The sequence below is a fragment of the Aquarana catesbeiana genome, linkage group LG03, assembly GCF_042186555.1.
Source record: "Aquarana catesbeiana isolate 2022-GZ linkage group LG03, ASM4218655v1, whole genome shotgun sequence".
In the NCBI taxonomy this organism is placed as follows: domain Eukaryota; kingdom Metazoa; phylum Chordata; class Amphibia; order Anura; family Ranidae; genus Aquarana; species Aquarana catesbeiana.
Genome location: NC_133326.1, coordinates 518,204,292 through 518,217,810, shown reverse-complemented (window position 1 = coordinate 518,217,810; position 13,519 = coordinate 518,204,292).

The following is a 13,519-nucleotide window of genomic DNA, read 5'->3' as shown; positions in this document are numbered from 1 at the left end:
AGTTATTTTGAGGAGACAGCAAATTTACACTGTCATACAAGCTGTACACTCACTACTTTACATTGCAGCAAAGTGTCATTTCTTCAGTGTTGTCACATGAAAAGATATAATAAAATATTTATAAAAATGTCAGGGGTGTACTCTCTTTTGTGAGATACTGTATTTTGTAGCACTTACCCCTGAAGGAGCCACTGTTTCCAGTATCCCCTGTTTCCTGCGTCCACGACTCTGCAAGTAGCAGCATGCACTCTGAAACATCTGGATGGAAGGGGGGAATATGTTTTGTAAATACAGTACTGTGGAAAAGTTTTAGGCAGGTGTGAAGGAATGTTGAAATGAAAGAATGCTTTCAAAAATATACATCATAATTTTTAATTTTTATCAATTTACAAAAGACAAAGTGAGAAAACAGAAGAAAAATCAATATTTGGTATGACTACATTTTGGCTTCAAACCAACATCAATTCTTACACTTGCACACATTGTGCACTTGCACAAAATCAGGGAATTTGCAGGATTAGAGTCAGGTGTATGATTAACCAGTTATATCAAGCAGGCACTAATAATCATCAATTTCATATGTAGGTTGAAACACAGTCATTAACTGAAACAGAAACATCTGTGTAGGAGGTTTAAAATTGGGTGAGGAACAGTCAAACTCTGTCAAACTCAATCAGTCAAACTCTGCTACTAAGGTGAGGTTGTGAAAGACGGTTTCATGTCACAGCTTTACAGAAAAAAAACACAGGAGGCAGGACTTTTGCGTCAATGTAGAATGAGTATAAAATAAAATCGCTTTTATTCTGTTACAAAAGTTTAAAATACACATATTTAAGCAAGATTAGACCTCACAATACAGTATACATATTTCCAGTCACCCACTAAATTGATGCAATGTTGTAGCCCCAAAAGAGGAAGAAAGGGGGAAGGGGGGGATTGCCCCACACACCCCTTAATATAAAGCATTCACACTTTTACATAGTGGTTTGTGACACCATGATTGAGATTAGTTTGTATGGAACTATCTCTCCCACAATCCTCGTTTCCTCTCAGCATTCACAGCAGTTCAATCAGTTCACAACCTCTTCCTCTGTGGACTTAACAGAGTACACAAAGCCCTGTAATAACAGTCTCCAATTACAGCTGTGCCTGTCTCTCTATAAACACAAGCAGAAACAACAGCAGAAACTAAAAACTGCAGCTGCTCCGCTCTGCTGGCATTGCGGACCAGAGATACAATTACATTATATTATATTTTAGTGGTTGGGTTTAAATCCAGCCGTGGGCATTCGGGACACGTGACCGCTGTAATTGGCTGTCACAGCAGTCATATGATCAGAAAGCTCCCGATCGCAAGTATGCATTGGGAGCTTTCCTGGTCCCAGCCAGTGCCTGTGCTAGGAGCGTGCAGGGCGCACGCTCTCAGCACAGAAAACTGTTTACATAAGGCCACATACAGTGCCTTGAAAAAGTATTCATACCCCTTGAAATTTACCACATTTTGTCATGTTACAACCAAAAACGTAAATGTATTTTATTGAGATCTTATGTGATAGACAAACACAAAGTGTCACATAATTGTGAAGTGTGAGAAAAATGATAAATGGTTTTCAACATTTTTTACAAATAAATATCTGAAAAGTGTGGCGTGCATTTGTATTCAGCCCCCTTTACTCTGATACCCCTAACTAAAATCTAGTGGAACCAATTGTCTTCAGAAGTCACCTAATTAGTAATTTAATCTCAGTATAAATACAGCTGTTCTGTGAAGCCCTCAGAGGTTTGTTAGAGAGCCTTAGTGAACAGACAGCATCATGAAGGCCAAAGAACATACCAGACAGGTCAGGGATAAAGTTGTGGAGAAGTTTAAAGCAGGGTTAAGATATAAAAAAAATCCCAAGCTTTGAACATCTCACGAAGCACTGTTCAATCCATCATCCGGAAATGGAAAGAGTATGGCACAATTGCAAACCTACCAACACATGGCCGTCCACCTAAACTGACAAGCCAGGCAAGGAGAGCATTAAATCAGAGAAGCAGCCAAGAGGCCCATGGTAACTCTGGAGGAGCTGCAGAGATCCACTGATCAGGTGGGAGAATCTGTCCATTATGTTGTGGGGATGCTTTTCTTCAGCAGGAACAGGGAAGCTGGTCAGAGTTGATGAAAAGATGGATGAAGCCAAATACAGGGCAATCGTAGAAGAAAACCTGTAATGCCGCGTACGCACGATCGGTATTTTGGTCGGAAAAAGATATGATGGCTTTTCTAACAGGATTCCGCTCAAGCTTGCCTTGTATACACACGGTCACACAAAAGTTTGCTGAACTTTCGACCGTCAAGAGCGCGGTGACGTACAACACTACGACGAGCCGAGAAAATGAAATGAATGCTTCCGAGCATGCGTCGATTTGTTTCCGCGCATGCGTAGGAATTTTGCGCATCGGAATTGCTACAGACGATCGCATTTTCGGATAGGAACTTTTTCCAACCGAAAAATTGAGAACATGCTCCCAATCTTTTGCTGGCTGGAATTCGCCCAGCAAAAGTCCGATGGAGCATACACACGGTCGCATTTTCCAACCAAAAGCTCTCATCGGTCTTTTGCTGGCCGAATTTCAGATCGTGTGTACGCAGCATTTAGAGTCTGCAAAAGACTTGAGACTGGGGTTCACCAGCAGGACAACAACCCTAAACATACAGCCAGAGCTACAATGGAATGGTTTAGATCAAAGCATATTCATGTGTAAAGCCTCATACACATAATAGGACTTTGTACAAACTTTCCCGTGGATTTTTGTACAAAGGGCGTTGGCCATAAGTTTGTATTGCATACACACGGCAGAACTTTTTCAGCCAACTTTCACCAAATCACGTGTTTTTTTTAGCTCTTTACCACCACCCTTTGGTCAACTTCTGTATTGTCTGATATTGTGTCAATCTCGCCGCTTTTATTGGCGAGATTGACACCTTGCGAGCCAGGTTCACACTGGTGCGGGATCCGCCTTGCATCCCCGCCAATGCCAGGCACTGTGTTTGGTATGAATCATGAGGAGGAACTCCACGCCAAATTTTAAATAAAAACCGACATGGGTTCCCCTCCAGGGGCATACCAGGCCCTTAGGTCTGGTATGGATCTTAAGGGGAACCCCCTACGCCGAAAAAAACGGCGTGGGGGTCCCCTCCAAAATCCATACCAGACCTTTATCCGAGCACGCAGCCCAGCTAGTCAGGAAAGGAGGTGCGCCCCCCCCCCTCCCCCAAAGCACCTTGTCCCCATGTTGATGAGGACAAGGGCCTCTTCCCGACATCCCTGGCCGTTGGTTGTCGGGGTCTGCGGGCGGGGGGGGGCTTATCGGAATCCGGGAGCCCCCTTTAATAAGGGGGCAACCAGATCCCGACCCCCAACCTATGTGAATGAGTATGGGGTACATCGTACCTTTACCCATTCACCTAGGGAAAAAAGTGTCAATAAAAAAAACACACTACACAGGTTTTTAAAGTAATTTATTAGGCAGCTCTGGGGGTCTTCTTCCGACTTCGGGGGTCTCTCCGGCCTCTTCTCCCGGTGTCCGGTTCTTCTCCGCTCTCTCCGGCCTCTTCTCCCGGTGTCCGGTTCTTCTCCGCTCTCTCCGGCCTCTTCTCCCGGTGTCCGGTTCTTCTCCCGCCCCCTGGCCTCTTCTCCCAGTGTTCGGCCTCTTCCTCCACTCTCTGGTTCTTCTGCCGGGCTCCTTCTCTATCTTCTGCTCTTTTGCTAGCGGTGGCCCGGTCTTCTGCGTCGTCTTCTTCCCTCTTCTCTTCTTCCGATGTTGACACGACGCTCTCTCCCGCTGTAATGCTGTGTAAGCGCCTCGCAATGACTTATATAGGCATGGGGCATGGTCACCGGGTGTATGTAAAACTCTTCTAAACTCGTCTAGAGCGTTATATGAGCGTTTTTTGCTCCCAAGAGAACAGACATTTTTTTAAGCCCAGTGTGCGTGGAGCCTTAGGCCCCTTTCTGACGATAACCCCGCTCAAATCCGCATGTCCGTTTTTCAGGCGGATCTGAGCAGGCCACCCATTGACTCCTACAGGCAGGCAGATGTCAGCGGAGATGTGTCCGCTGACACCCGTCTACCATCCAATCCGCTAAAAACAGACATATGGCGATACGTTCAGCTATCTGTCTGGCGGTTCGGATGAAATCTGATGAAAATGGACATACTGTCCGTTTTCGTCCAATCTCCCCATAGAGATCAGCGGGGCTCTGACAGGTCACACTACACAGTGAGCAGAGACGGACCTGTCATCTGCCGGCTCAGCGGAGATCAACATATCGATCTCCCACTGAGCTGGCGGACTCCGCTAAACGGATCCGCCCCATGTGAAAGCGGCCTCACTGGCATGTTTCTGTAGCATTTATTGACCAATGGATTCCTCCTTTACCCTTTTGCTGTTACATCGGTTGTAGCAAGGATGGACTCATGTTTCAAAAAACATTTGACATAACACATACCTCCCAACATTTTGAGATGGGAATGAGGGACACCTACTAGCAAACGTATGGAGGCATAGGACACGCCCCCTGTCACACCCCCTTAACCACTTGACGACCGCCTCACGCCGATGTACGTCGGCAAGGTGGCACGGACAGGCAAAATCACGTACAGGGTACGTGATTTGCCTTCCGCGGGTGGGGGGTCCGATCGGTCCCCCCCCCGGTGCCCGAGGCGGTCGCCATTTGTTCCCGGGCGATGAGAGGTGAGGGGGGAGGCCATCCATTGTTGGCCACCCCCTCCCGATCGCTCCCGGCGAATAAAAATGCTTCCTTTCCCTCTGTAATGTAAACAGAGGGAAAGGAAGTGATGTAATCTCTCCTCGAGCGGTCTTTTCGTCGCCGCGCCGAGGAGAGAAGACATCCAAGTAAGTCTGCACAACACTACACATTCAGTAGAACACGCCAGGCACACTTGTCACCCCCCTGTCACCCCCGATCACCCCCCGATCACCCCCCGATCACCCCCCTGTACCCCCTGTCACTCTGACACCAATAGCATTTTTTTTTTTTTTTGCATTGGTGTCAGTTTGTGTCAGTTAGAAGTGTTAGGGCAGTTAGGTTAGCCCCCTTTAGGTCTAGGGTACCCCCCCCTTAGGTCCAGGGTACCCCCCTAACCCCCCCTAATAAAAGTTAACCCCTTGATTACCCCCCGTCACCAGTGTCGCTAAGCGATCGTTTTTCTGATCGCTGTATTAGTGACACAGGTGACGCTAGTTAGGGAGGTAAGTATATAGGTTCGCTGTCAGTGTTTTATAGCGACAGGGACCCCCATATACTACCTGCTAAAGGTTTTAACCCCCTGATTGCCCCCTAGTTAACCCTTTCACCAGCGATCACCGTATAAGTGTTACGGGTGACGCTGGTTAGCTAGTTTGTTTTTTGTAGTTTATTACAGTTTATTATAGTTTTAGGGCACCCGCCGTTTATTACCCTATAAAGGTTTAACCCCCTAATTGCCCGGCGGTGATAGAAGTTAAGTTTTTAGGATCAGATAAGGTCTGCGTCGCCCCAGGCAGCGTCAGGTTAGCGCCAGTACCGCTAAAACCCACGCACGCAGCATACACCTCCCTTAGTGCTATAGTATCTGAACGAATCAATATCTGATCCGATCAGATCTATACTCCCCAGCAGTTTAGGGTTCCCTGAAACGCAGTGTTAGCGGGATCAGCCCAGATACCTGCTAGCACCTGCGTTTTGCTCCTCGGCCCAGCCCTGCCCAGCCCACCCAAGTGCAGTATCGATCGATTACTGACACTTACAAAACACTAAGCACACATAACTGCAGCGGTCGCAGAGTCAGGCCTGATCCCTGCGATCGCTAACAGTTTTTTGGTAGCGTTTTGATACAGTCGCCAACAGTCAGGAGCTTTTTTGCCTGTGAGTCTCACTAGTGTACCCCTAAATTTAGAGGCCAAAATGGCAAATCCAAGGTACACTAGTGAAGAGGCCTACAGGATTCTGAGCATGACAGATAGTGAAGAGGAAGTCACTCATCTGTCAAGTTCAGGCTCAGAATACGAACCTGTAGAGGACAGCGGCTCCATGACAGATAGCTCTGACGACAGAGTTGTGGTCCCTGCTAGAGTCAGGCGTACCAGACCCCGAACTTATGCTGTCCTTGAAGTGCAAGAACCGCAGGGCTCTCGTATGGAGCAGAGCAGTACTAGCGCCGCTATTCCTTCTGGTGAACTGGCAAGCACCAGCGGCCTAGTACACCCTGGTCGTACATCCAGCACTGCAGTATCACGTGGTGACGTGGCGAGTCCCATAAGTGCAGTTCAAGCTGGCGAGGTGGCAAGCAGTAGTAGTGTCCCGCTGCCACCAAGAAGACAAAGACAGGCCCGTCGTGCCCATAGTGCCCTTCCTGCTGCATTGGCCAATCCGAATTGGGAACCTTCCACTTCTGCAGCACCCGTACTTCCCCCTTTCACTGGCCAACCCGGAATTCAGGTGGAAACAGTTGACTTTATGCCACTGGATTTTTATTCACTGTTTTTCACCGAAGATCTCTATAGATCTATTGTGGACCAAAGCAATTTGTACGCTGGTCAACACATCGCCGCTAATCCCCAGTCCTCCCTTGCCAGAGATTGGAGACCAATTACGGTCTCCGAATTTAAGACCTTTCTGGGCCTTTCCCTCCTCATGGGGTTGAATAAAAAGAGTAAGTTGCGGTCATATTGGTCCACTGACCCAATTTACCATTCACCCTTGTTCTCTGCTTCCATGACCAGGGCACGATACGAGCAGATTTTGCGGTTCATGCACTTCAACGACAATGAACTCTGTCGTCCTCGTGGAGACCCTGCATACGATCGGCTCTACAAAATTCGGCCCCTCGTAAACCACTTCAACCAACGTTTTGCAGACTTGTTTACCCCCCATCAAGTTGTCTGCGTTGATGAGTCCCTGATTAAGTTTTCTGGCCGCTTGTCCTTCAAACAGTACCTTCCCAGCAAGCGTGCCAGATACGGGGTCAAGATGTATAAGCTCTGTGACAGGGCCACAGGCTATACATGTAGATTTATGGTTTACGAGGGCAAAGATAGTCACGTAGAGCCGATCAACTGCCCTGACTACATAGGAAGCGCTGGCAAGATAGTGTGGGACTTGGTGTCACCCTTATTCGGAAAGGGGTACCACTTGTACGTGGACAATTATTATACGAGCGTGCCACTTTTTAGTCACTTGTTTGATCAGCAGATTGGAGCATGTGGCACCGTGCGACCTAATCGCCGGGGCTTTCCTCAGCGGCTTGTAGATTCCCGTCTTAGGCTGGGGGAGAGAGCCTGCTTGAAGTATAATAATTTGCTCGCTATGAAGTGGAGGGATAAGAAGAATGTTTTCGTTCTCACCTCCCTTCATGCAGACACGACGACCCAAATTTCTACGGCGACTGGTGTTGTGGAGAAACCCCTCTGTGTCCACGAATACAACCTTAATATGGGAGGGGTGGACCTCAACGACCAGTTGTTGGCGCCGTACTTAGTTGCCCGTAAGGCCAGACGCTGGTACAAAAAAGTGTCTGTATACTTATTTCAATTGGCTTTGCTGAATGCTCATGTGCTATACAGAGCTTCAGGACAGACTGGATCCTTCCTTAAATTCCAGGAAGAGATCGTCAGAGCCCTTCTGTTTCCAGACGGTGCTCTACCTCACCTTCCCCAACCAAATGCAGTAAGCCGGCTGCATGAGCGGCATTTTATTTATGCCATCCCGAGTACCCCTACCCAACGAGCCCCCCAAAAAAGATGTCGTGTCTGCAGCAAGCGCGGATTTAGGCGTGACACCCGGACTTATTGTCCCTCCTGTCCTGGCAATCCTGGTCTTTGCATGGGTGAATGCTTTGAACGCTACCATACATTAGTTGAGTATTAGCGTAGGGTTCAGCATTGCACAGACTAGGCACACTAACACAGGGTCTCCCAAGATGCCATTGCATTTTGAGAGACCCAAACCTGGAACAAAAGTTAAAAGTTACTAAAAAAAAGTGTAAAAAAAAAAATAAAAAAAAATTAAAAAAAATAAAAACACAAAAAAAAATATAAAATAAAAAAACCAAAAATAGTTGTTGTTTTATTGTTCTCTCTCTCTCTATTCTCTCTCTATTGTTCTTCTCTTTTTTACTCTATTCTATTCTGCAATGTTTTATTGTTATAATGTTTTACCATGTTTCCTTTTCAGATTTTTCATACTTTACCGTTTACTGTGTTTTGTTGGTAACCATTTTATTGTTTTCAGGTACGCCATTCAGTTGCAGCGCGGATTTATTTATCTTGACAGCAACAGCGTTTGCTCCCACGATATATAAAGCCGTGACTCCAACGCTGTCGGAGGTGATTTCACCACCACAGTTACATACTTCAGCATATATGCCGAAGCGTGGGGGCAGAAGTGGGTGGAGGAGCGATTTGCTCCTGCCTTTTGCGGGAGGATGCCCCCATGCTTCGGCATATATATATTTTAGGCACAGGTTGCGTTAAATGTTTTATTTTTTACTATTTTTTTTTTTGTATTTGCTTTGCAGGTATGGTAAGTCTTACTGTTATACTGTAATGTTGCTTTGTTTTATTGTTAACCATCATTTGCTTAGCAGGTACGCCATTCAGTTGCAGCGCGGATTTATTTATCTTGACAGCAACAGCGTTTGCTCCCACGATATATAAAGCCGTGACTCCAACGCTGTCGGAGGTGATTTCACCACCACAGTTACATACTTCAGCATATATGCCGAAGCGTGGGGGCAGAAGTGGGTGGAGGAGCGATTTGCTCCTGCCTTTTGCGGGAGGATGCCCCCATGCTTCGGCATATATATATTTTAGGCACAGGTTGCGTTAAATGTTTTATTTTTTACTATTTTTTTTTTTGTATTTGCTTTGCAGGTATGGTAAGTCTTACTGTTATACTGTAATGTTGCTTTGTTTTATTGTTAACCATCATTTGCTTAGCAGGTACGCCATTCAGTTGCAGCGCAGATTTATTTATCTTGACAGCAACAGCGTTTGCTCCCACGATATATAAAGCCGTGACTCCAACGCTGTCGGAGGTGATTTCACCACCACAGTTACATACTTCAGCATATATGCCGAAGCGTGGGGGCAGCAGTGGGTGGAGGAGCAATTTGCTCCTGCCTTTTGCGGGAGGATGCCCCCATGCTTCGGCATATATAAATGGTGCATGTATGCCCATCATTAGAAGTGGGTGGATGAAGGGAGGTATTCTAATGGTGGGCATACCCACCGATCAATATCTTTTTTTCGTTCAGCCCACAGGCTGCATGAAAAAAAAGTTTACAATATATGCCTAACAAGGACCAGCAACGTACTGGTATGTTGCTGGACTTTGAGTGGTTATACCAGAATGATGCCTGCAGGTTTAGGTATCATCTTGGTATCATTCTTTTCAGCCAGCGGTCGGCTTTCATGTAAAAGCAATCCTAGCGGCTAATTAGCCTCTAGACTGCTTTTGCAAGCAGTGGGAGGGAATGCCCCCCCTCCCCCACCGTCTTCCATGTTTTTCTCTGGCTTTCCTGTCCCAACAGGGAACCTGAAAATGCAGCCGGTGATTCAGCCAGCTGACCATAGAGCTGATCAGAGACCAGAATGGCTCCAAACATCTCTATGGCCTAAGAAACCGGAAGCTACGAGCATTTCATGACTTAGATTTCGCCGAATGTAAACAGCGCCATTGGGAAATTGGGAAAGCATTTTATCACACCGATCTTGGTGTGGTCAGATGCTTTGAGGGCAGAGGAGAGATCTAGGGTCTAATAGAGCCCAATTTTTTAAAAAAAGAGTACCTGTCACTACCTATTGCTATCATAGGGGATATTTACATTCCCTGAGATAACAATAAAATTAATTAAAAAAAAATAAAAATGAAAGGAACAGTTTAAAAATAAGATAAAAAAGCAAAAAAATAATAAAGAAAAAAAAAAAAAAAAAAAAAGCACCCCTGTCCCCCCCTGCTCTCGCGCAAAGGCGAACGCAAGCGTCGGTCTGGCGTCAAATGTAAACAGCAATTGCACCATGCATGTGAGGTATCACCGCGAAGGACAGAACGAGGGCAGTAATTTTAGCAGTAGACCTCCTCTGTAAATCTAAAGTGGTAACCTGTAAAGGCTTTTAAAGGCTTTTAAAAATGTATTTATTTTGTCGCCGCTGCGCGTTTGTGCGCAATTTTAAAACATGTCATGTTTGGTATCCATGTACTCGGCCTAAGATCATCTTTTTTATTTCATCAAACATTTGGGCAATATAGTGTGTTTTAGTGCATTAAAATTTTAAAAAGTGTGTTTTTTCCCCAAAAAATGCGTTTGAAAAATCGCTGCGCAAATACTGTGTGAAAAAAAAATATGAAACACCCACCATTTTAATCTGTAGGGCATTTGCTTTAAAAAAAATATATAATATTTGGGGGTTCAAAGTAATTTTCTTGCAAAAAAAAATTATTTTTTTCATGTAATCAAAAAGTGTCAGAAAGGGCTTTGTCTTCAAGTGGTTAGAAGAGTGGGTGATGTGTGACATAAGCTTCTAAATGTTGTGCATAAAATGCCAGGACAGTTCAAACCCCCCCCAAATGACCCCATTTTGGAAAGTAGACACCCCAAGCTATTTGCTGAGAGGCATGTCGAGTCCATGGAATATTTTATATTGTGACACAAGTTGCGGGAAAGAGACAAATCTTTTTTTTTTTTTTTTTTGCACAAAGATGTCACTAAATGATATATTGCTCAAACATGCCATGGGAATATGTGAAATTATACCCCAAAATACATTCTGTTGCTTCTCCTGAGTATGGGGATACCACATGTGTGGGACTTTTTGGGAGCCTAGCCGCGCACGGGACCCCGAAAACCAAGCCCCGCCTTCAGGCTTTCTAAGGGCGTAAATTTTTGATTTCACTCTTCACTGCCTAGCACAGTTTCGGAGGCCATGGAATGCCCAGATGGCACAAACCCCCCCCAAATGACCCCATTTTGGAAAGTAGACACCCCAAGCTATTTGCTGAGAGGTATAGTGAGTATTTTGCAGACCTCACTTTTTGTCACAAACTTTCGAAAATTGAAAAAAAAAAAAAAAAATACATTTTTCTTGTCTTTCTTCATTTTCAAAAACAAATGAGAGCTGCAAAATACTCACCATGCCTCTCAGCAAATAGCTTGGGGTGTCTACTTTCCAAAATGGGGTCATTTGGGGGGGGGGTTTGCCATCTTGGCATTTTATGGCCTTCAAAACTGTGATAGGTAGTGAGGAGTGGAATCACAACTTAACGCCCTTAGAAATCCTGAAGCCGGTGCTTGGTTTTCGGGGCCCCGTATGCGGCTAGGCTCCCAAAAAGTCCCATACATGTGGTATCCCCATACTCAGGAGAAGCAGCAGAATATATTTTGGGGTGTAATTCCACATATGCCCATGGCATGTTTGAGCAATATATCATTTAGTGACAACTTTGTGCAAAAAAAAAAAAAAAAAAAAAAAAATTGTCACTTTCCCGCAACTTGTGTCAAAAAATAAAATATTCCATGGACTCAACATGCCTCTCAGCAAATAGTTTGGGGTGTCTACTTTCCAAAATGGGGTCATTTGGGGGGGTTTTGTGCCATCTTGGCATTTTATGGCCTTCAAAACTGTGATAGGTAGTGAGGAGTCAAATCACAACATTATGCCCTTAGAAATCCTGAAGGCGGTGCTTGGTTTTCGGGGCCCCGTATGCGGCTAGGCTCCCAAAAAGTCCCACACATGTGGTATCCCCATACTCAGGAGAAGCAGCTAAATGTATTTTGGGGTGCAATTCCACATATGCCCATGGCCTGTGTGAGAAATATATCATTTAGTGACAACTTTGTGCAAAAAAAAAAAAAATTGTCACTTTCCCGCAACTTGTGTCAAAAAAGAAAGTATTCCATGGACTCAACATGCCTCTCAGCAAATAGCTTGGAGTGTCTACTTTCCAAAATGGGGTCATTTGGGGGGGTTTTGTGCCATCTGGGCATTTTATGGCCTTCAAAACTGTGATAGGTAGTGAGGAATGAAATCAAAAATGTATGCCCTTAGAAATCCTGAAGGCGGTGATTGGTTTTCGGGGCCCCGTACGCGGCTAGGCTCCCAAAAAGTCCTAAACATGTGGTATCCCCATACTCAGGAGGAGCAGCAGAATGTATTTTGGGGTGTAATTCCACATATGCCCATGGCATGTTTGAGCAATATATCATTTAGTGACAACTTTGTGCAAAAAAAAAAAAAAAAAAGTGTTACTTTCCCGCAACTTGTGTCAAAATATAAAATATTCCATGGACTCAACATGCCTCTCAGCAAATAGTTTGGGGTGTCTACTTTCCAAAATGGGGTCATTTGGGGGGGTTTTGTGCCATCTTGGCATTTTATGGCCTTCAAAACTGTGATAGGTAGTGAGGAGTCAAATCACAACATTATGCCCTTAGAAATCCTGAAGGCGGTGCTTGGTTTTCGGGGCCCCGTATGCGGCTAGGCTCCCAAAAAGTCCCACACATGTGGTATCCCCATACTCAGGAGAAGCAGCTAAATGTGGCCATGGCCTGTGTGAGCAATATATCATTTAGTGACAACTTTTTGTAAATATTTTTTTTTTTTTTTTTTTTTGTCATTATTCAATCACTTGGGACAAAAAAAATAAATATTCAATGGGTTCTACATGCCTCTCAGCAATTTCCTTGGGGTGTCTACTTTCCAAAATGGGGTCATTTGGGGGGGTTTTGTACTGCCCTGCCATTTTAGCACCTCATGAAATGACATAGGCAGTCATAAACTAAAAGCTGTGTAAATTCCAGAAAATGTACCCTAGTTTGTAGACGCTATAACTTTTGCGCAAACCAATAAATATACGCTTATTAACTTTTTTTTTACCAAAGACATGTGGCCGAATAAATTTTGGCCTAAATGTATGACTAAAATTGAGTTTATTGGATTTTTTTTATAACAAAAAGTAGAAAATATCATTTTTTTTCAAAATTTTCGGTCTTTTTCCGTTTATAGCGCAAAAAATAAAAATGGCAGAGGTGATCAAATACCATCAAAAGAAAGCTCTATTTGTGGGAAGAAAAGGACGCAAATTTCGTTTGGGTACAGCATTGCATGACCGCGCAATTAGCAGTTAAAGCGACGCAGTGCCAAATTGGAAAAAGACCTCTGGTCCTTAGGCAGCATAATGGTCCGGGGCTCAAGTGGTTAAAGGAGAATTGACCAAAAAAAAAGGTTAATTAAATCCATAAGGGCTTTATTTTTAACCACTACTATTCCTTTATATTGACTTTTAACATTTACAAATGCAGCAATTTGGAAGTTGGATGAAAGGTTTAGCACTGGGAAACACTTTTTGAAAAATAAAAAGTGCATTTTATATACAACTATATAGATCAGACCAAAATGAGGGACAAATGAGGGGGAAAGAGGGACAGAGGGACATTGCTCCAAATCAGGGACAGTCCCTCGAAATCAGGGACA